Source organism: Podarcis liolepis, assembly GCF_965112155.1.
Source record: "Podarcis liolepis genome assembly, chromosome: 1".
Taxonomy (NCBI): domain Eukaryota; kingdom Metazoa; phylum Chordata; class Lepidosauria; order Squamata; family Lacertidae; genus Podarcis; species Podarcis liolepis.
The window spans coordinates 48115299-48136777 of NC_139554.1; the positions used below are offsets into that span (position 1 = coordinate 48115299).

The 21479-nt window shown below is 41.8% G+C and overlaps 1 long non-coding RNA gene across 2 annotated transcripts in view; it reads left to right on the forward strand.

The window, feature by feature from the left end:
- The window catches only part of LOC310687130, a 92830-nt gene that overhangs the window by 40088 nt on the left and 31263 nt on the right, over positions 1 to 21479 (forward strand). For both annotated transcript variants that reach the window (XR_014516243.1, XR_014516244.1), the window contains 2 exons: positions 13571 to 13843; positions 18031 to 18095. This is a non-coding gene — a long non-coding RNA (uncharacterized lncRNA). The remainder of the gene's footprint in view (positions 1 to 13570; positions 13844 to 18030; positions 18096 to 21479) is intronic.

Sequence of the window (21479 nt, forward strand, 5' to 3'; positions counted from 1 at the left end):
TGGAGGGGGGTGGAACTTGTTTTAGCAAGTTTTGCTTGCTGCCACTTGTCAAATTTGGTCCACGGCGCTGATCCTGATACGGTTGTGGCCCAGGGTGCCAAAAAGACCCCCCACCTCTGCATTATAATATTCTAAACCTACGTATATAGAGTTTTATTTGACAGTGGCCCAGAAAGTCTATCCCATTCTGTTCACTCAGTGAAATCCAGATGGAGTATCTGCCACCTACGTCCAGGCTATTTATAATATTAAAAATTAGTGGAAATTCTTATATACCCACTGGAATTTCCCCCCTGCTGTTGCTGACAGGACACACCATTTTATTAGTGAATGAACCCTCCATGTATACATACACAGCCACACAGGGTGAAAAGCAGGGTTAGCTAGAGTTCCTGGTTGTGTGGAGGAACACCTATGTGTTCTGCAAGCATATAGGGCTCCTTTGCACAAATGCCAAATGTGTGGCTGACAAGAACATCAGTGTTGCAGGTGCATGGCTCTCTCATGTTCAGTGTGGGTGTTGTCTGAACACTCCTTTACTGAACTACAATTAGATTGCAGCAGCTGGACCGCAGCAAGTGCTGTCTTGAAACATGTGTGGGGATTGGGAAAGGATGGGTGTAGCCACTGCCAGTTAGGCAAATGCAAGAGATTAATGAGTGTTTAGGCAGCAAGTTTTCAGAACTTCCCTTTGCTCTGTGCAGACGGGATATCGAAAACCTGCTTGTAGTCATTTGGGTCGCTGCACAGCTGCCTGCATGGAAAAGCAACAGAAAGCAGCACAGCCTTGCCATGTCTGGAAACGTCTGATATATGGAGGACATGTACACAATATAAAACCCTCTCAGCCACATTAAGGTTGCTGGATAGATTCCAAGGTTTCATCTGCTGCTGTGTGTGCTTCTTGAGTGTTTTGGTACTCACAGAAACCTCGGACAGATGTCAGCGATATCTCGCCAAACAGATAACAAAGCGGGGCAGCCAAGTTATTTCACGGCTATAGTGACATGTTCTGGCCAATGCATTCTTTTTGAGAACCAGACCAAACTGAGCCCTTGGTCATCTGGCAAACTGCAGAGGGAATGCTGTGTAGCATTCTCCCCAGGGTGTGTCCGTGGGACAGGAAGAACGAGGCAACGGGCAATTCCCCAGTGCTTCCCCCCACTGAGCTTATGAGCCCTGCCCTCCATTCCTCTCCCTCAACAGTCATTCACAGCTGTTTTTTTTTTTAAGTTGATCAATTTCCATATTTCTTTTTTTGGAATGGCTTTGGATAAACCCACTCCAGACAGATTAGCTAACTGTATGCTTAGCCTCCCTTTTCAGCATAGCTCAGGGGTCCAAATACCCTGGATTATTTTGGGGTTTTTTAAAATAAAAAATCATGTTGCGGTTTGCTTGTTCTATACCTCCCAACCAACTTCTCTTTTGGTTTATATAATTACTACTTGTTGTTAACTCATGAATATGCCTTAGATTTGGGCTTCCTTTTTGTAAAAAAAGAAAAGAAAGAAAAAGGCAGGGATAGATTGAAGTGTGATATTGAAGTACATCACAAGGGAAGGAAGGAGGATGTCCTGCATAACCAGAGTTCCTTTCCTGAACTGTTTTCACCCCAGGACAACTAAGCACAGAAAGAAAGAAAGAAAGAAAGAAAGAAAGAAAGAAAGAAAGAAAGAAAGAAAGAAAGAAAGAAAGAAAGAAAGAAAGAAAGATTTTGGATGGGCTGAGATGATCCAACTTCTCTATTTGTAGCAAGCATCTAGTGACTCTTTTTTTTTTTTTATAATAGTTTTTTTATTTGCTTTTTTCCAGGGTAAAAATACAACATCATTGACACTACAAAAGCAGTTTTTACAGAAAAGAAAAAGAATTATAAAAAGAAAAAAGAAAGAAGAAAAAAAAGAGAGAAAAAAGATTCACTTTTCCAAATCAATTTTCATAATCAACCAGACTTCCCCACATCCCCCATCCCCTGCTTTCTTTACAATAAAATACACAGCAAATTAATACCTTATTTCAGTTGTTTTTGTGTTTTCATTTAGTTATATTATCCATAATTTATACATTTCTAAATCTTAAACTTAAATTCTCTCATTTACCAATTTCAATACTGAGGCATATTTTTCCAAAGTACTTAGCAAATTGTCAACATTCATATAACTTATAGTGTTTTTGTAAATAGTCCTTAAATTTTTTCCAGTCCTCTTCCACTGCCTCTTCTCCCAGATCTCGAATTCTGCCCGTCATTTCAGCCAGTTCCATGTAGTCAATCAGCTGCGAATGCCATTCTTCCAGCGTGGGTAACTCCTGTGCCTTCCAGTATTTAGCTATAAGGATTCTTGCTGCTGTGGTTGCATATAAAAAGAAAGTTCTATCTTTCTTTGGCACTCTCTGGCCCACAATGCCCAGGAGGAAGGCCTCTGGTTTCTTGTGAAAGGTGTATTTCAACACCTTTTTCAATTCGTTATAAATCATTTCCCAAAAAGCCTTCACCCTCGGGCATGTCCACCAGAGGTGAAAGAAAGTTCCTTCAACCTCCTTACATTTCCAACATTTATTGTCAGACAGATGATATATCTTTGCAAGTTTGACTGGGGTCATGTACCACCTGTATACCATTTTCATAATGTTTTCCTTTAAGGCACTACATGCCGTAAATTTCATACTGGTGGTCCACAACCTTTCCCAGTCTTCAGACATAATGTTGTACCCTATGTCCTGTGCCCATTTTATCATTGCTGATTTGACTATCTCATCTTGGGTATTCCACTTAAGCAGCAGATTATACATTCTTGAAAGCACTTTCGTCTTAGGTTCAAGTAATTCTGTTTCTAATTTTGATTTTTCCACCTGGAAACCAATTCTTTTATCTTTTTTAAAAGTCTCTAAGATTTGGGCATAGTGAAACCAGTCTCGCACCTTTCCTTTCAATTTTTCAAAACTCTGCAACCTCCAGTTATCACCATCTCTTTCAATTATCTCGCAATATTTCAACCAGCCACTCTCCATGTTACGTAGTTTTATAGCCTTAGCCTCAACCGGTGATAACCACCTCGGGGTCTTACTTTCAAATAAGTCCTTGTATTTAGTCCAGACAATAAGTAGAGCTTTCCTGACAATATGGTTTTTAAACAGTTTATGAGACTTTGCCTTGTCATACCAAAGATATGCGTGCCACCCAAAAGCATTACTAAACCCTTCCAGATCTAGGACACCAGTGTTTTCTAACAGGAACCAATCTTTCATCCAGCAGAGAGACGCAGCTTCATAATACAGTCTTAAATCCGGCAGGGCAAACCCCCCTCTTTCTTTTGCATCTGTTAAAATCTTAAATTTTATTCGGGGCTTTTTGCCCTGCCAGACAAACTTCGTAATGTCTCTCTGCCACTTTCCAAAACATTCCACCCTGTCCACAATCTGAAGGGTTTGAAACAAAAACAGCATTCTTGGCAAAACATTCATTTTAACTGCAGCAATTCTTCCTGACAAGGTAAGTTTCAATCTTGACCAAACTTCCAAATCCTTTTTAATTTCTGACCAGCATTTTTCATAATTATCCTTAAACAAATTCAGATTTCTCCCAGTCAAGTTAACCCCCAGGTATTTCACTTTTGTAACCACATTTAATTCTGTTTCCATCTGAAACCCATCTATTTCTGACGATGTCAGGTTTTTTACTAAAACCTTAGTTTTTTGTTTGTTCAACTTGAATCCCGCCACCCGACCAAACTCAGAAATTAATTCTAGAGCTCTTTTTGTACTGGTTTCTGGCTCCTGTAATGTCAAAACCAAATCGTCTGCAAAAGCCTTAAGTTTGTATTGCTTTTCTCCGACCTGTATTCCTTCCACCAGCTGATCCCTCCTAATCAAGTTCAGCAACACCTCCAGGACAGAGATAAATAACAAGGGTGATAAGGGACACCCCTGTCGTGTCCCTTTTTCAATTTTGAACTCCTCTGTCACCACGCTGTTTACTATCAATTTGGCCTTCTGTTCTGAATAGATTGCTTCAATACCGTTTTGGAACGCCCCTCCCACTCCCATCCCTTCCAGGTTTTTCTTCATAAATTTCCAAGATATATTATCAAAGGCCTTCTCCGCATCTATAAAGATCAAAACTGCTTTCGTATTCATATTTGTCTGTAGTAACTCCAAAACATCTATAATGTTCCTGGTGTTGTCAGACAAATGCCTACCAGGGAGAAAGCCTGCTTGGTCCTTATGAATTACTTCATTCAAAACTTTTTTCAGTCTATTTGCTAAAATGTCAGCAAAAATTTTATAATCCACGTTTAAGAGTGAGATGGGACGATAATTTTTAAGTTGGGTCTTTTCAGATTCCAATTTTGGTATCAGGGTGATGAATGCTTCTTTCCACGATTCTGGTGCCCCCTTCCCTTCCATAATCTGGTTGCAGACCTCCATTAATGGCTGTATCAAATAATCCATCAGTGTCTTATAGTATTTGGAGGTAAGCCCGTCTGGGCCTGGGGATTTGCCTATCTGCATGTTCTGAATGGCTCTTTCAATTTCCTGTTGTGTTATTCTACAGTTCAGGGCTGTTCGTGTGTCTTGTGTTAACTTTTGCAGGCCATAGCTCTTTAAAAAGTTATTTATTTCCATCTCTGCTTGTGGTCCTTGAGTATATAGCTTTTTGAAATATCTCTGGAAACACTTTCTAATTTCTTCTGGTTTCTGAATACATTCTCCTTCAACCTCCAGATTGGTAACAAAGTTCAATTTTTGCCTCTTCTTCAGCTGCCATGCCAGCAGCTTCCCACATTTATTTGCCGATTCAAATGATCTTTGCTTCATCTGTTTAATTTTCCATTCAATTTCTTGATTTATCAATTTTGTATATTGTACTTGGTAAAATTTTATTTCTCTTAAGACTTCTTTTGATTTTGGGTTTAGTCTCAGTCTTTTTTCTCCATCTCTTATTTTATCCAAAATCTTGTCCTTTTTACCATTCCAGAGTTTCTTCTTAATAGTGTTCTGTTGTATCAGAAACCCTCTCATGACGGCTTTGCTCGCGTCCCAGACTGTTTTCTTTTCCACTGATGTGTTCAAGTTTATTTCAAAATAGTCCTTCAACGTTTTTTGGGCCTTCTTCACAATCTCCTGATCTCTGAGCAGATGGTCATTCATTCTCCATCTGAAGGATCCAGCTGGTGTAAGTCTCAAGTCCATTTTTAAAGCATTATGGTCGGAGCAGGTTTTAGGGCAGATCTCAGCCTTTTTTGTCTTGGGTGCCAGTCCTCTTGATATCCAAATTTGGTCTATTCTTGTCCATGATAGGTGGGCCTCAGAAAAGAAGGTTCCCTCCATGCCTAGAGGGTTCTTTGTTCTCCAGATGTCTATCAAGTCCATGTTGTCTGTGAGTTCAAAAAAAGTCTTTGGCAGTCTGCCATCCTTGTTCAGATTTTGGTTTTGTGACTTATCCATATGGGTAGAGACTACCCCGTTCATGTCTCCCATCAAAATGATATTTGTATAGTCAATATAGTCCAGCATTGTCTCATGCAGCCTCTTGAAAAATTCCGACTTCCCATCATTTGGTGCATATATTCCAACTATCAGAAATTTTTCTCCTTGTGATTGTATTTCGATCGCCAAAATTCTTCCTTGTTCATCTTTAAAAACCAATTTTGGTGACAGGCTCTCCTTTGCATAGATCACTACTCCTCTTTTTTTCACCTTGTCTGATGAAATAAACTCTTGGCCTAATCTCTTGTTAATTAGTACTCTCCTGTGGAGCCTGGTCACATGTGTTTCTTGAAGGCAGATAACATCCAATTGTTCTTTTCTTAATATATGAAAAATCTTCTTCCTCCTTTCAGGAGAATTTGCACCATTAATATTCCAACTAAGAAGCTGCAGAGACATCCTGGGTCAATTTATTTGTCAGCAGGGGGCTCTTTTTTATCTTCTTCACCTGGAGGTGGAACCGGATTGAAGCCAAACGAAGGAGGTGGCCAGGGTCCTGCTACTCCTTTCCGAAGATCCTCCCCGTGGTCGTTTAGAAACTTTTCTTGCTCCTCTGCTGTTCTGATTCTTATCTTCCTCTCTTTCAGGGTAAAAGATAGTCCTTGAGGGAATTCCCACCTATAAGGGATTTTGTTGTTTCTCAGTAGGCTTACTAAATCCTTATATGTAATTCTTAAATCCAGAAGCTGTTTTGGTATATCTCTGAAGATTTCTGCCGTCTTCCCCTGAATCACCAATGGGTTTTTGAAATGTAGGCCGAGTATGTTGTCTTTTTCTTGCTTAGATCTCAAAATGATCAAGCAATCTCTTGATTTATCCTTCTTAACCACTCTTCCTAGTCTGAAAGCGGTGACTATTTTAAAGTCCTTTTCTTCTGTCAATCCCCAAAATTTGGAGATTTCTGTTGTCAAAAAGCCAATCAAGTCCTCCTTCTCAGATTCTGGGATATTTCTCAATCTAAGATTATTTTCCCTATTTTTCAATTCTGCCAGGGACAGGTACGCTTGCTGTTCCGTTACCTGTCTACTGAGTGGCCTCACCTCCCCTCTTAATTCCTCTATCCTCTTTTTATTTTCCTCTGCTTTAGTATTAACTTCTTCAACTAATTTCCGGTTTTCTGTTGTGACTTTTTCAATACCACTTATTGCCTGTGTGTTTTTAGTAACCTGGTCTGTCAATTTATTAATGGAAGCTGTCACCTGGTCAAATTTAACAGATTGTTCATCAAGTCTAGCTGCCTGTTCGTCAGCTTTCTTATTCAATGCTGCCAGTTGATCCAATATTTCTTTAGAGACAGGATCTATCCCTCCAGCAGCCATCTCCCCAAAGGATGGTTGTGTAAATTGTCCTTCTTGCAGACCTGTCACAATTGGGACAGACGATCTGCGTAACTGTCCAGGCAGAGTTGTTTGCACAAGTTCGGAATGTTTTGCTTTCCTTCCAGCCCTTGTTTTTGATGCGCCACTCATTCCACAGCTGTCCCGGATTCAAGGTCAAACTGTAAATCCCATGGGAAACAGTCCTGAGAGAGTAAACATCCAGAAAAAAAAAAACAAAGAGCAAGGGAAATCGGCAGTTCTGAGACTGTTAGTTCTATAATCCAGTAGAGGGAGCTCCCAAAAGCAAACTTGGAGGAGAGGAATAGAAAGATTCCGCCATTAAATTCCCACAAAGGAGGAGAAAGAGAAAAAATAAGGATCAAATAGCATCCAAAACAGGGGGATCTTGCATTCAATTTTAACTGCAGAGAAAAATAGTTCTTAGCAAAGGTGCATGCAACAGTTCCCTTTTCTTTTCCAGATACAAAATAGCCCGATCTAGTTTTGTAATTTGTATACAGTTACCGCAGTCCGATACAACTTATATCCAGGCAGGTCGGGAGCCGGGTTTCGAAACTTTGTAATCCACAGAAAGGGAAGAGGAGAGACCACAGTTTTAGTCCAGATACGAAGCTGTTATAACTTCTTTTAAAGTCAAAGCAGTCTAAATCAAGTTTGCCAAGTAAATTCCAATTTCTTTTGAACTCCTTTCAATGCTTCCGTTTTAAAAGAGTCTTTGCTTGATACTTTAGGCAGAGCCGGAAGACTGACTTCCTTTTTAACGTCTCCCGCTTTCAGCCGAATTTCACCAATTTAGTTCTGATTTAAAGCTTTAAATTTCTTACTCACGAGTAAGTTGTTTCGATCCAATTGTTGAAGGAAGAAAGGTCAGCGCTAGTCAGCAGCAGCCGCGCGGCTTCGCTTCCGCGGAAAGAGCGATGGATTCACAGCACCGCTACCCCCTCCACGTTCCGATACCCCTTACGGGGTCTCTTCTGCGTATCCGAGGTCGCTTCTGGTGCCCGCCGAACCCCACGGCCACGAGCTCACTCTACCCGTGGTTTATCTGGATGGGTCGTCGCTGTGCCGCAGCGCACGACCCTTTTCCGCGGAGCCCCTCTTCAGCAGCTGAAGAGGACCGCCATTGCTGAGCGCGCCGCCTCCGGAAGTCAAGCATCTAGTGACTCAAAACAGACACGGAAAGAGTTCTGAAGAGGTTAAGAAATAAAAACCTGGAAGAGGTTGTTATTGCAGGAAGTTCTTATATTTGGAATAATATCCTCCCAAAGGAACATTTTGATATTTTCTTGGGATCAAGGAGCTCATATACAGTATACTGTATATGACTAAACACCAACAGTAGTGACAGGAAAGCAACAGCTTTAAAAGAATGCATTGTTGCACTTGCTATCTGATAACTATTAAGGAGTCTGGGGTCTGGATGGAAGATGGTTACGGGGTCAGAATGAGTGTTTAATGTTCCTTTATGGTCAGTGAGCAAGCTGTGCCAGCCACATCTTTTGTTACTTTTTGGAAATAACTGATAAAAGGCCTAGAATGGCTAGGTCTGACGTAGCTGAAGACTCTCCTAGGATGTAAGGAAGACAATTCATCATCTTACCCATCCCAGCTAAAGGTACAGGCTAGTTGGTATAGGTGTGTCTGTGAAGCAAACAATAGAACTGTGTTTTGTAGATAGTTGGAAGGGAGAGCTAAGAGTTAGCTGTGATCTCTAGAAGCATATTGAGGTGCTGCTGGAATGTCTCTTGGGGGATCTGATTAAGGGCAGGGGATTTGTTGTTTGTAGGAGTGCTTACTCCATGTACAACCAAACTTCACAGAAAGGTCTGTGAATCTATGGATCTCTCATCCAAAAGGCAGCCAACCACCTTTGACTTTATTTAATCATTTGTCATTAAGATTTATAGCCCATCTTCCATTTGAGTTATCAGATTGGATAACTCCTCACTGCTCAGGAAAGTGGGGAGCATGAAACAATATATTGTTATTTAGCAGCAGAGTAGTATTACTTCTACAGCGTATCAACTGCTAAGCACCAGTAGAGCATAAAATGAGTCATGAAACAGTAGGGAAAAGGGCAGGGAGGGAGATTCATTAATTACATAGAGGTGGAAATCAAAGAGGTTATAAATCTGTGTGACACTAGTAGTAAAAGTGGGGCAGAAAGTCTAAAATTGCACAACATTTGCAAGTGAAACACGGCTCTGCTCTAATGAACCCGACAGAATTGGATGTGGGATGTCAATCTAAAAAGAAGGTGCTGCCAATGATGTGGGTTAGCCTTTGCCAACCTTGTACCCTCCAGCTCTTTTGGACTACAACTCTTATCGGCTGCAGACAGCACTGGAGGTGTGGCTCAAAATACCTGGAGGGCACCAGGTTGGTGAAGGATGATGGAGGTAGACCTTCTGTGTCAAGGAATGACAGTAGAACCCATGCCAGCCCAGCCCTCGCACACAGAAAGGGAAAGCTGCTGTGGACAACCATGAATGCCAAAATATATTTCTGCCCAAATTCCATGCCAGGATAGTGTAACCAGGTCAAGCAGGTCATGCGGCACAATGGCAGAACGCCGCCAAACCTCAGTTTCTTGGGCACCATGGATAATAGTCAACCATTACAAGGTGCCAACGTGGAATCCTTCTTTCTCCAAGAAAGACAGATTCAAAGATGGTGAGAAAATTTAGCCAAGAGAGGAATAGGGCTTAACAATTCTGGCAAAACACATACTATGTTTTAATCACTGCATGACACAACACACAATGCACTCAGAGGTAATCAGGAAAGTGGCGTTGGACGCTTGCACATCAAGGCTTCTCTTTCTTTGCATCCGCCCTGCAGCCATCCAGGCACTCCCAAAATCTGCTTTCGAGGGTTGGGAGACCCTCTGGAGAAGATTTTGGGGGTATGCTGGAGGGGAGGGGGAGAAGAAAAACCAGAATCCCAGATTGCTGAAATGGATTTCCATTGCACTAGCAGGAAGAAATAATTGAAGCTCTCCCATTAATCCCAAAGCTGAGTACATAAAACTATTTATGATATGCAATTTATTTGACAAAAAACACAAAAAGATATTCACAGTCTTAAACAATCTGTTAAATATAATACAATAGGTAAACAGGCCCAAGCATGACCTGCTCCGAAAGCACAAGTTTCTCCCTGTGTGTCTGCTGTACGTGGCTCCCATGTCACCCCTACCATGTTTAGATTTGTTCACCCAAAATATGATGCGTTGCCTGTATCTCAGGTTGAATCACCCCGTTGGCCTATGGCTTTTCTGTTTACTGACACAGTGCAGTTAAAGCAGAGAACCCACGGCTCCATGATTTACTTTAGAGACGTCTGTTAATCCATCTACCAACCCCCCCCGCCCTTTCTCCTTGGTTTACTACAGTCTCTTCCAACTCGTGATAGCAGCATGGCCTCTGAGTGACCCCAGATTAATGTAAATATTTGGCTTTCATTGGAAGGAAATGTGACATACATTTGGGATGGAAGCTATCCAGAGGCTGCAGGCTTTGGAGGCAGCCTTGTGGGAAAGCAGGCTCTGTGGTGGCCTCTGCAAAGTATTTCGCTGCTGAGTGTTTCAGAATTCTCATCCCCCCCCCCCCCCGCTCTTTACTGCAGCAAAGAGCAGCTTTCAGGCTACAGCAGCTTGACTTTCAAGTGCTAAATGAGCTGTTTTTCCAGGGGGCAGCCAAATAATTCTCCATATGTTGGCCAGACACAAGAGACTGGAGGGCTCTTTGCTGGGCGTAGTGTGCACCAGGGAAAATAGCTTCAGAAAGAGATAGCATCTCTGGCTGCTGTTGCCGGGGAAACTGAAGATGCACTCATATGAACAAAGGCAAATGTCCTTCAACATTCCTGAAGGGATTATCCAAGAAGCACATGGCTTCAATACTGCCTCACTGCTTGAGGGAATCCAGGCAGTTCAGGCAGCACCAATAAAAGATAAGCAACACGAAAGGAAGTACCTGTTCAGGGCTTTGGTGCTACCACAACTAGTTGAGTCTCATGGTTGCTAAGCCTTCTCATCTGCTCTGACCAACCACAGTCAGACTACAAGTTGATTGTGGGTGATAGAGATGGGGACTGAGCCTCTGCTTCAAAATGCCTCTGTGCGCAGGAGCACTCATTCCTCCTTTTCTCATCCAAGTGGATTGTGTTCAGTAATGTCATAGGAGACTCTCCTGTGCTTTGTTGGCACAGCTCAGTGGCAGAGCATCTGCTCTGTATGCCGAAAGTCCTAGGTTCTGGGAAAAACTCCTGTCTGAAACCCAGTAGAGCTTCTGCCAGTCAGTGTAGACAGCAGTAAGCTAGATGGACCAGTGGTCTGACTCTGTATAAGGCAGCTTCCTATGGGCTGTATCCAATACTGCTGTTCCAGTTGTGCAACAAGCATGTTTGCACCGTGTAACTTTTATCTCTTCCCCCCTTCCCCTTAGTATTCCCTCAAATCTGCTCCAGAGGACGGGAGGACCCTATGGAAACGATTTTGGAGATGTACAGGGAGAGGAGAGGAAGAGGAAGTTTTTATTGTGTGAGAGGAATGCTGGGTGCAACCCTTCATTCCTAACCCATTTCATATGCACCTACCTGGACCCTGAGATCATCTTCTTAGGCCCTCTTTCATGTGCCTCATCCTCGAGAGATCCTGAGGGTGGCAACACAAGAATGGGCCTTCTCTGCAGTGGCTCCCTGTCTGTGGAATGCTCTCCCCAGGGAAGTTTGCCTGGCGCCTTCATTACACCCATTTAGGCGCCAGGCAAAAACATTCCTTTTTAACCAGGCTTTTGGTTGACCTGATCGACATCCTATACCCTTTTAAAATGTGGCTCTTTTTGGGGGGGGGGTATTATTGGGTTATTGTTTTTATTTTTATATATTGTGATCTTTCTTGTGAACCTGAGCACGATAGTGGGCAAAATGGTGTGTGGGAGATCCATTTCTTTGGTTTATTTTTAAATAATGAGGTATTGCATAAGAGTGCAATAAGTGACACAGTGGTCTTGTGCAAGACCTCTGTATTAACTTTAAACCTTTAAAGCCTGACCTGTGTAATTGTGATTACAGTCTTCCACATAACCTCCCACATTTCCTGTAGAGATCTTGAGAGAATATCTCATTTAAACTGAGCATGTAGTAATCAATGGAAAGGTTTTCCCCCCCTTTGGTACTGTGGACCACCAGAGACAAAATGGTTATGTTGTGCTCACATAAGTAGCAAGCAGAAATAGAATCATAGTTGGAAGGAACCCAAGGGTCATCTAGTCCAACCCAGCAATGCAAGGGCAATAGAGAAAATCCACTGAAATGTCACAACATATGACAAACTGCCTAGTCCGAAAAATGCAATAATGAGTTTCCACACCAGCAATGACTGCAGATACATAATGGGTTCCTGGATTTTCTGTGGAAAGGGGAAAAATCAGATTAATTGTAACCCCCCCCCAAAAAAAAAACTTATGGGCTGGCATTTTGATAACAGCACATGTGGCTGCTACAAAAAACTTGTCAGTGGAAACAGCACTGATTCCACAATAAACTGTTTGGAGGTTCCTTTTTATGGTTATCTTTCAGTAAAAAAGCTGAGCTAAACATACTCAAGATGGAAACACAAATGAATCAATGCTCAACAGGTGGTTAAAAGACATACATTTTCTGCTGAAGTAATTGTGATTTTTTTCTGATAATGCAAGTGGGAAATGGTTTAAATACCCTTTGACTGTGTACAAGAAGAGGCAGGTGTGACATTCAAAGCCAGACCTAAATTTAGAGTACTGGTTTTTTCTTTTCCAGGGCTTATGCTATTTTACAAAGGGAAGGTGATGGTGTTCAGGGATATCTGGGAGTCATGCCCTCTGTTCCGGATAACCTAATCCCAGATATATGCTGCTATCTTTGTGGTGACTCAGTCATGAGAAAAGTGTACAGGCACGTGGACCAACACATGATTTCACTGAGTTTTTACATTAAAAACAGGTTGCAAGCCTTGCTGATCTTTGTCCCAAAGTAAGCCTTCATGCAAAAGGGATGCGGGTGGTGCTGTGGCCTAAACCACAGAGCCTAGGGCTTGCTGATTAGAAGGTCGGTGGTTCGAATCCCCGCGATGGGGTGAGCTCCTGTTACTCGGTCCCTGCTTCTGCCAACCTAGCATTTCGAAAGCACGTCAAAGTGCAAGTAGATAAATAGGTACTGCTCTGGCGGGAAGGTAAACGGCGTTTCAGTGCGCTGCTCTGGTTTGCCAGAAGCGAATTATTCATGCTGGCCACATGACCTGGAGCTGTACGCCGGCTCCCTCGGCCAATAAAGCAAGATGAGTGCCGCAACCCCAGAGTCAGCCACGACGACCTAACAGTCAGGGGTCCATTTACCTTTACCTTTAAGCCTTCATGCAGGTACAGGAAAAGGTTACACTGTTTTTAAGCAATGCAAGTCACGATAACAACCTGTGCATAGTCAAGTGAGAATATTCACATTATGTTATATATGGGCCATCGCTTCATTAGCTAACTACGAGTATAAAAATGTTTCAAGCATACATGTTTGAAGGGTGTGAAGCCCTGTAGTACCCCCTGAGAAAGAAATGCTGCCCCAAAAATGCATTTAATGTTCAATCTGCAAGGAGTTAGAGCTTCACAAACCATGGACTAACAAAAGCTAGGCTAGACTTGGCAAGAGGTGTTTGCACAAGGACAGCTGGAAAATATCCTCCTTCTTTTTCTGTTTATCAACAGGATATTGATGCTTGAAGACTGCTCCTTGTGAAGACTCCTTTTCCTTGACAGAATAATAAGCAAACAAGTCTTAGCCTGCTGCCTGTAGGGAAATGGGTTTTGTTATGGAAGGAGAGCGCCCTGCGCTAAAACAACAAACAGAAGAATGGCTGTGTTTGTTTTTCCATGTGCTGGAGGTGAGGGTGCAGCCACCACAGGCCTGCCTTCATATCCTCTCCAACTGACAGAGGAGGGTGAGGCAGAGACATATACAAACAGAAAGACTTTCCTGAGGTAATTTAATAGAGGATGATATTCCTTAATCCTTCCTATATAGATGGCCTCACCCAGCCCGTATAAAAACTAACAATGTATACATGAACTCTGACACAGATGTTCCTCCATGCTTACAAACCTAATTCACAGGCTTGTTTCCTCACCAAGCCTAAGTACCTGATTTAATTATTGCACAAAATAGTCGCTCATGATATGCCTGGCTCACACCCAAGATAAGCCACTAACGTGTATCTTCTTTGATGGTCAAAAGCACGTTCATTATAATAATTATGCAAATATGCATTTCAGACCATGCACCACAATTTTTTTTAATTAAAAAAATGTGTGTTACAATCTTCTAAATAAATTAATGCATCTTATATAACTCAAACTATAAAAACGTAATAAAGCATAAATAATTCAATGACTTCAATTACACTATAACAGTACAAAATACAATTTAAAAGAATAATAAATTGAATTGGCAGTGGGCAATCTTTTTGCAACTGGCGGTTCCATTCGCTCAGGGACTGCGTGCTGGATGGGGGAGGCCACAGTGGGTGAGGCCAAATTATGCACACCCACACTCTTTTTCCTGTCACTTCTATTTATCAACATATTTCTATCCCACCCACCACCCTTGGCCAGTTGCATAAACCTGCTGCTACTCTAGGCAGATTTCAGGATCTTCTTTTGTTCATTGGGTAATGGTGGTAGAAGGGTTCAAAGGGTGGAGCAAGTAAAAGCATGTGTGGGCTTCTTACGAAGCCCTCAAGTCTGTTTCTCATATTTTACACTCCTAATTAGCCTTTTATTTCTTTCCTTCTAACTTGAGGGAGGCTCTTGATTGCCATAGGAAGGCATGCTGGAATTATTATTATTATTATTATTATTATTATTATTATTATTATTATTATTATTATTACCCCGCCCATCTGGCTGGGTTTCCCCAGCCACTCTGGGTGGCTCCCAACAGAATATTAAAAACATGATAAAACATCAAACATTAAAAACTTCCCTAAACAGGACTGCCTTCAGATGCCTTCTAAAAGTCAGATAGTTGTTTATTTCCTTGACATCTGATGGGAGGGCATTCCACAGGGTGCGTGCCACCACCGAGAAGGCCCTCTGCCTGGTTCCCTGTAAATGTGCTTCTCACAGGGAGAGAACCTCCAGAAGGCCCTTGGAGCTGGACCTCAGTGTCCGGGCTGAACAATGGGGGTAGAGATGCTCCTTCAGGTATACTGGGCCGAGGCATAGGTTTCAGACCCCAACTGCAAATGCATATTCTCTTAGGAGCAAGATCTGTTTCTCCTCACCTGAAGCAGCACACAAAGTTCACCTTGTCATCCATGCACACAAAAGTCTGTTCTTATAGCTCAGAGGAAAAAGACTGCAGATGAACAAAAGTTTGCCTATTGTAATTATTCAGGCATATGTTTCTGGTGATTCTTGAAATGTAGCTTTATTTTTCCCTCTTGCATGACATGGCATGTCCGTTTGAATTACAGTAATTAGCCCTATGGGTGCACCTATACATATAAATGAACATATACACTTCTGTGTTGTGGGGCCTCACTTCTGCACACATTTTGGTTGGTTCCAGAGACGTTGGAACAGGCCGGACAGTAAATTTTCCTTACCCCACTGCAACACAAACTTATTAAAATGGTAATAAAAGGCACCTCTGTCTTTGTGATGTCCTTTGGAGATAGGCCAGACTTGCATACCAGACTGGTACATTGCCTATCTGGAACCAATATGGTTATGTCTCTTGTTATAAAAAGAAAACCTTGAATTGGCCTGACTTTTATCAATCCAGCTTTGTAGGCTAGTTAAATAAAGAAGTTTGGTTCACATCTGAGCACAAGTATCAGTGTTGAAAATAGCATTTGCTGTGAAGACAACACATTCTTGTATAATTTAGGTTTTGATAATATGTTGCTGTAACTTCTGTCCAGATATGTTTTTTAAAAATAGCAATTGTTTGCATTTGATATAGTTTTATTAGACGTTGCTAATTTTATTTTGTTTTCATGATAGTAGATTATGTTTAGTCAAAATAATGGCAGAACTTGCGGTGTATGCATTTTTTTCATGTACTGTACAGTAGTTGTATATTTTGTGGAGTATAGTCTTCTTTTTATTTGATAACTGAGAAAGAAAATCTCATTGAAAGGAAAAAGGGATATAAATGTCTTCACCTTTCAGCATCGATCACTCTTTCGGGAGGCCCATATCACCTTACGCTTGCATCCTAGCCTTGTTGCTTCAGCTAATTCTAATTTAATTAGGGCTTCTCAGCTCTGCATCAGTAGTAAATATTTTAGATTTGTAACTTTATCTTGCATTTTAGAATGTTTCTAACCTTGTTCATCTTCTTTTCTGTAATGCTTGAATAAGTCCTACTGAGAAAAGGAAATGTATAAAATTTTCCGTGTGCTGATATGAAGGAGGGCTAATTGTCTCCCTTAACACTGGAGTAGTTGTAGAGGGAACTGAGATGAAAAATCTAATTGTCAGACTTGGTGTCTGCTGCATAGAACTCAGGCTCAAATTTCCCCTCTGTACGGAGCAAAATTGTCAAATCTGCAGAATGCCTCTCACCTCTGAGTGACCACAGCCAAGAGTCTACACACATTTGGGATTAATCAGGGAGAAGGGCTTTCAGGTCAGCGGTCATGGTTTGCTTGATGGTTTAAGGCTCTGCACATCTCACTGAAAACAGGAGAAACACACTTAACTTACAGTTAATTACTGCAGGCAAGCCTGAATTACAAGAATTGCCAGTGCCAATGACTTCTTTCTCAAACCATCTTTCTGTTCTCTCCCAGTGTTATGGGAAGAGCCGTTCTAATGTCAGCCTGGGCAGCAGCCTGAGAATCTGATCCCTGGGTGGATCATTGGGTGGATCCAGTTGATCCAAAATCACCAGTGCCCCACCCAAAATGCCCTGTTCTGGAGTTTTCCACTGGCCACCATTAGCAAGAGAACCACTGGCAATAGCTTCATGCCTGATCAGGGAAAACTGGGGGCCGTGCCATAGCAGAGTGTCCTGGACAGCACATTTCTCCACTGATGGAGGCCAGCAGAGTCTCTTTGTCTCTGTCTCTCTCTCTCTCTCTCTCTCTCTCTCTCTCTCTCACACACACACACACACACACACACAGCACCACCAGCAATGGTGTGTGTGTTTTAGGATTGCACTGTTTGATTCTAATACTTCAGATATTTATTACCAAGTGTTATAGCAAAGACCAACTATTCTGTGGAATTGTTCATGTCAGGATTGTGCTCCTATTCAGATGATTACATGCAGGAGATGATAAAAGGAGCAGTGGGGAAGGGAGATACTGTTGGGGGGGGAATGGAATCCAGGTCCCTGTGAACTCTGATCCTCCCCCCAACTTTCAGGGACTTGATGACTAGCTACTTAGTCATTTCCTCTTAAGATGCTTCCAAAGTGCGTTACTATGTTTTATGGGGTTTTATGCTATTGTAATATTTTCATGTCTGTATGTATCTATGCAATGTGGCATTATCTTTTTGTGAATCGCTTAGAGGCTGTTTTGGTATATAAATATATGAAATAAGACAAAAGTAAAATAACCAGTAAAAACAATTTATTACCACTACTAATGGTAATAATAGGTAAATAATGGGACTGTGCAACTTACTTTAAACCCACTTTAAACACGCAACTGTCAAACAGTGATGACAGAGTGATCAGCAGATGCACAAATGTGTGCAGATATCATTCTACGGCTACGCAAATGCATCTTGTACATGAGGGCATAATCTTGTCCATGCAGAGGCCAGCTTTGTGAATCGCATTTCTAATGTAAAAGTTATGCAACGAACACAAATTTACCACTACATAGCATATAGATACATGTAGCAGGTTTAGGTTGCGGGTTCCTGCCATCAATACACAGAATGCCAATCGAACATTTGTTCTCGGTATCTTTTCTCCTGTTCGGTGGTAGATGGGAAGCAACTGATAAAGAGGATAATAATAATAATAATAATTTATTATTTATACCCCGCCCATCTGGCTGGGTTTCCCCAGCCACTCTGGGCGGCTTTTAATGGAGGAAAACGCTAGAAAGGAAAGCATTAAGAAATTGTGTCCCTCCCACCACCACATCGGCCTCTTCCTCTTTTAGGTTACATCCTTCCTTTCCAGTAATTTTTTTTTTTTAAAGAATCTAGGGGGAAAACTGCATGCAACTTGGTATCACGTGAAATTCATCCTTCTGCGGTTGGTCAGGTATGTTTGTATGCTTCTTTTGTTTAACACAGACATAAGCACATACAGTGGTACCTCGGGTTACGTACACTTCAGGTTATATATGCTTCAGGTTACAGACTCTGCTAACCCAGAAATAGTACCTCGGGTTAAGAACTTTGCTTCAAGATGAGAACAGAAATCGTGCGGCGGCAGTGTGGCAGCAGCAGGAGGCCCCATTAGTTAAAGTGGTGCTTGAGGTTAAGAACAGTTTCAGGTTAAGAACGGACCTCCAGAACGAATTAAGTACTTAACCCGAGGTACCCCTGTACAGTCATATCTCGAGTTGAATGCGCTTCAGGTTGAGCGCTTTTGGGTTGCGCTCTGCGGCAACCCGGAAGTAACGGAGCATGTTACTTCCAGGTTTCGCCGCTTGCACATGCACAGACGCTCAAAATGATGTCACGCGCATGCACGGAAGCGGCAAAACGCGACCCGCACACGCTCGCCGTCGCGTCTTACGTTCCATTCAGGATGCGAATGGGGCTCTGGAACAGATCCCATTCGCATCCCGAGGTACCACTGTACATTATTCATTGATTTATTACATGCCTATTCCATCTTTCCTTTTCAGAGTTCCTGCCCAGCATACATGCTCTTCTGCCGGCCCTCACTTTATTTTCACAGTAACCCTAGATTAGATTCAAAGATAATGAGTACCTTAAGGTCACCGAGTGAACTTAATGGCTGGCTGAGGATCTATACACAGGTCTCCCTGCATCCAGTTCAATACAGTACTCTAATGACTATGCTGCGTTGGCCCATTGCGTCACTCTGTGCCTGAACGCATTTCTTGAAGCCACATCTCAAGCAACTGTAGACCCACCCCACTGCTTACCTTCCACTGCAAAGGGATTTTGCTACTGCCCCACCACCTGTCTTATAAAAAAGGCTACAAATTTTCAGACCTCTGTGATTAAAAGGAATGATGGACTTATCACCACCTTGGCACGAGACTTCCCCAATGGGAGGCAACAAGGTGGTGGGAGGGGAGTTCAGCACACTTTGAAATGCAAATTATTTCACACTTTGGTGTTATGACTAATTCAGTTCTAAAAGGAGCAGTGAGTTATAGCATGTTAATGGCAATGAGAGATGAGCCAACAAGACACCCTAGAGGGTTTGTGAGTGACAGAAACCATCCCTCAGCACTTCTGCATAACTAAGAGCTGTCTGGATCAATAGAAAGACTCCAGTTACAAGAAAGGGGGCATCTTAAAAATAACTTGTTTTGCCTAACAAGTGTTTTCTAAAATTAGATATGGAAAGTCACTGTGATTTTCCCAGTAAGAACAAGTCTGTGAGAATTGGTGGTTGAATAAGGATAACTGGGAAGTTATTGATTTTTACCTCTTTTTAGAAAGAGTCTCCGGTACCCTGACTTTTTGCCACAATCAGGTGTTGTCACAATGGAGGAATGTGGAAAGTGGAGTTTTCCAAGGATCAGTATTGAGATCAGCACTTTTTAATATGTTCATAAATGATTAATAGTCAAGCAGTGAGGTAGCCAGGTTTGCTGATGAGGCCAAATTGTTCAGGGTGGTTAAAACAGAAAGGGATTGTAGAAATCTCAAAGGGTGTCTCAAAACTGGGTGAATGGGCAGTAAAATGAAAAATAGAATTCAGTATGAACAAATGTAAAGTGATGCAGAGTGGGGCAAAAAAAATCCTAATTTCACACGTACACTCATGGGGTCTGAATTGTTGGTGACCGACCAGGGATGAAACACCTTGGGGTTGTAGGGAAGAGGTCAATGCAGATGTCAGCCCAATGTGTAGCAGCTGTGAAAAAAGCAAATTCCATGCTAATAAATGTTAGGAAAAGAACTCAAATAAAACTGCATAGGAAATAAAACTCTGGCTCCATTGAAACACCTTTGTTGTATTTCTTAATCAATACTGTTTTGTCTAGAGTAAAAGAGAAGAAATTGCAAAGTAGTCGAGAAAAATGAACATTTTCTCATTGCCAACTTTCTCCTTGAGTACTCGCTAAACAGCCCAACCCTGCAAACTGCTAAACAAATGCTAGCAGCTAGGGCTGTCAGCTGGTTAAAGATTTTTAGCTGATTATACAGTGTTATAATTTGTTAGTTATTAATAGATTGAACTTGCATAAATTAATATATGTGAAGTGAACACTCTGAAGTTTTAATCTTAGGCAAGGTGCCATATAAAAAACTAGGATGAAGCATCCTAGGTTTCTCAGTGTTTACAAGTGAAAGTCAAATTAGTGATCAGTCATGCTCTATAAGCTGAATGCTTTAATTTCTGCATACAATGGTCCTCATCTTTCACTGCAATATGGGAAGTGCCCATATTGCACTCGCTGAATGGTTCAGATACTGTATGTGCATGTAGCAACACATGTAAGGCCCATTTTGGAATGAACACTGAAAATACACAATATGAACGGCATTTGGCAGGGCAGGTAATAGAATCATAGAACCATAGAGTTGGACGGGATCATGAGGCTCATCCAGTCCAACCCTCTGAAATGCAGGAAACTCTTGCCCAATGTGGGGCTGGTACCCATGACCCTCAGATTAAGAGTCTCATGCTCAACTGATGGATGGTATGACTATGTTTCATTCCAGATATTAACAGCACCTCAAATTTATGAGCTCCAGTAATTATGATTTATGAACCAAGCAAAGCTTCTACTTAATTTAGAAAACAGGCAAAGCCCTTGCCCAATTCATGAACTCTGAAATACTTCCCCCCACCCCCAATTCATAAAAGGCTTTACTTATTACATGGTTTAAGCAAATCCATTGCTGCTCTCATGAATTAGGCTGAAGCGCTGCTTAAATCATGCACAAATTTCACAAATTAGGTCAAAGCACAGGCCACTTCCCGGAAAACACAATATTCTACCCATTTCACTGGTTAAGTGGTTTTACCCATTTACTGTTAACATTTAATGTAGCATAATGAAAACTTAGGTATTTGTGAGGTTAAAGACATTTCCCTTTTCTTGCCCTGGCATGTGAAATAGTAGCACACAATGTTTCATGCAGCAAATCAAGATTAGAATCTTTGCTGTAGGTTGTTCAGTCCTCCACTGCAACTCAGTGATGCATTTGTGTTGTATACATTTGGGTTCCCTTAGAGGGGAAAGCATCTCAAGGATATATAATTGCAAAGAAACAGGATTTCTAAACATACACTTGTGTGTAGCATGTAGGCTCTTAATCACGTTTCCCCTTCTGCATGGAAGTGAATTGGCATTAGAGAGCCCTCAGAGTCCATGACAGCCCATAATGTGGGGAAATGAGGACAGAGAGACAAAGCAGATGGGGAGTGGAAGGGTATGATGGTCTACTCAGCAAACTCTGTCAGTGCCCTAGGTCACAAAATATTTATTAT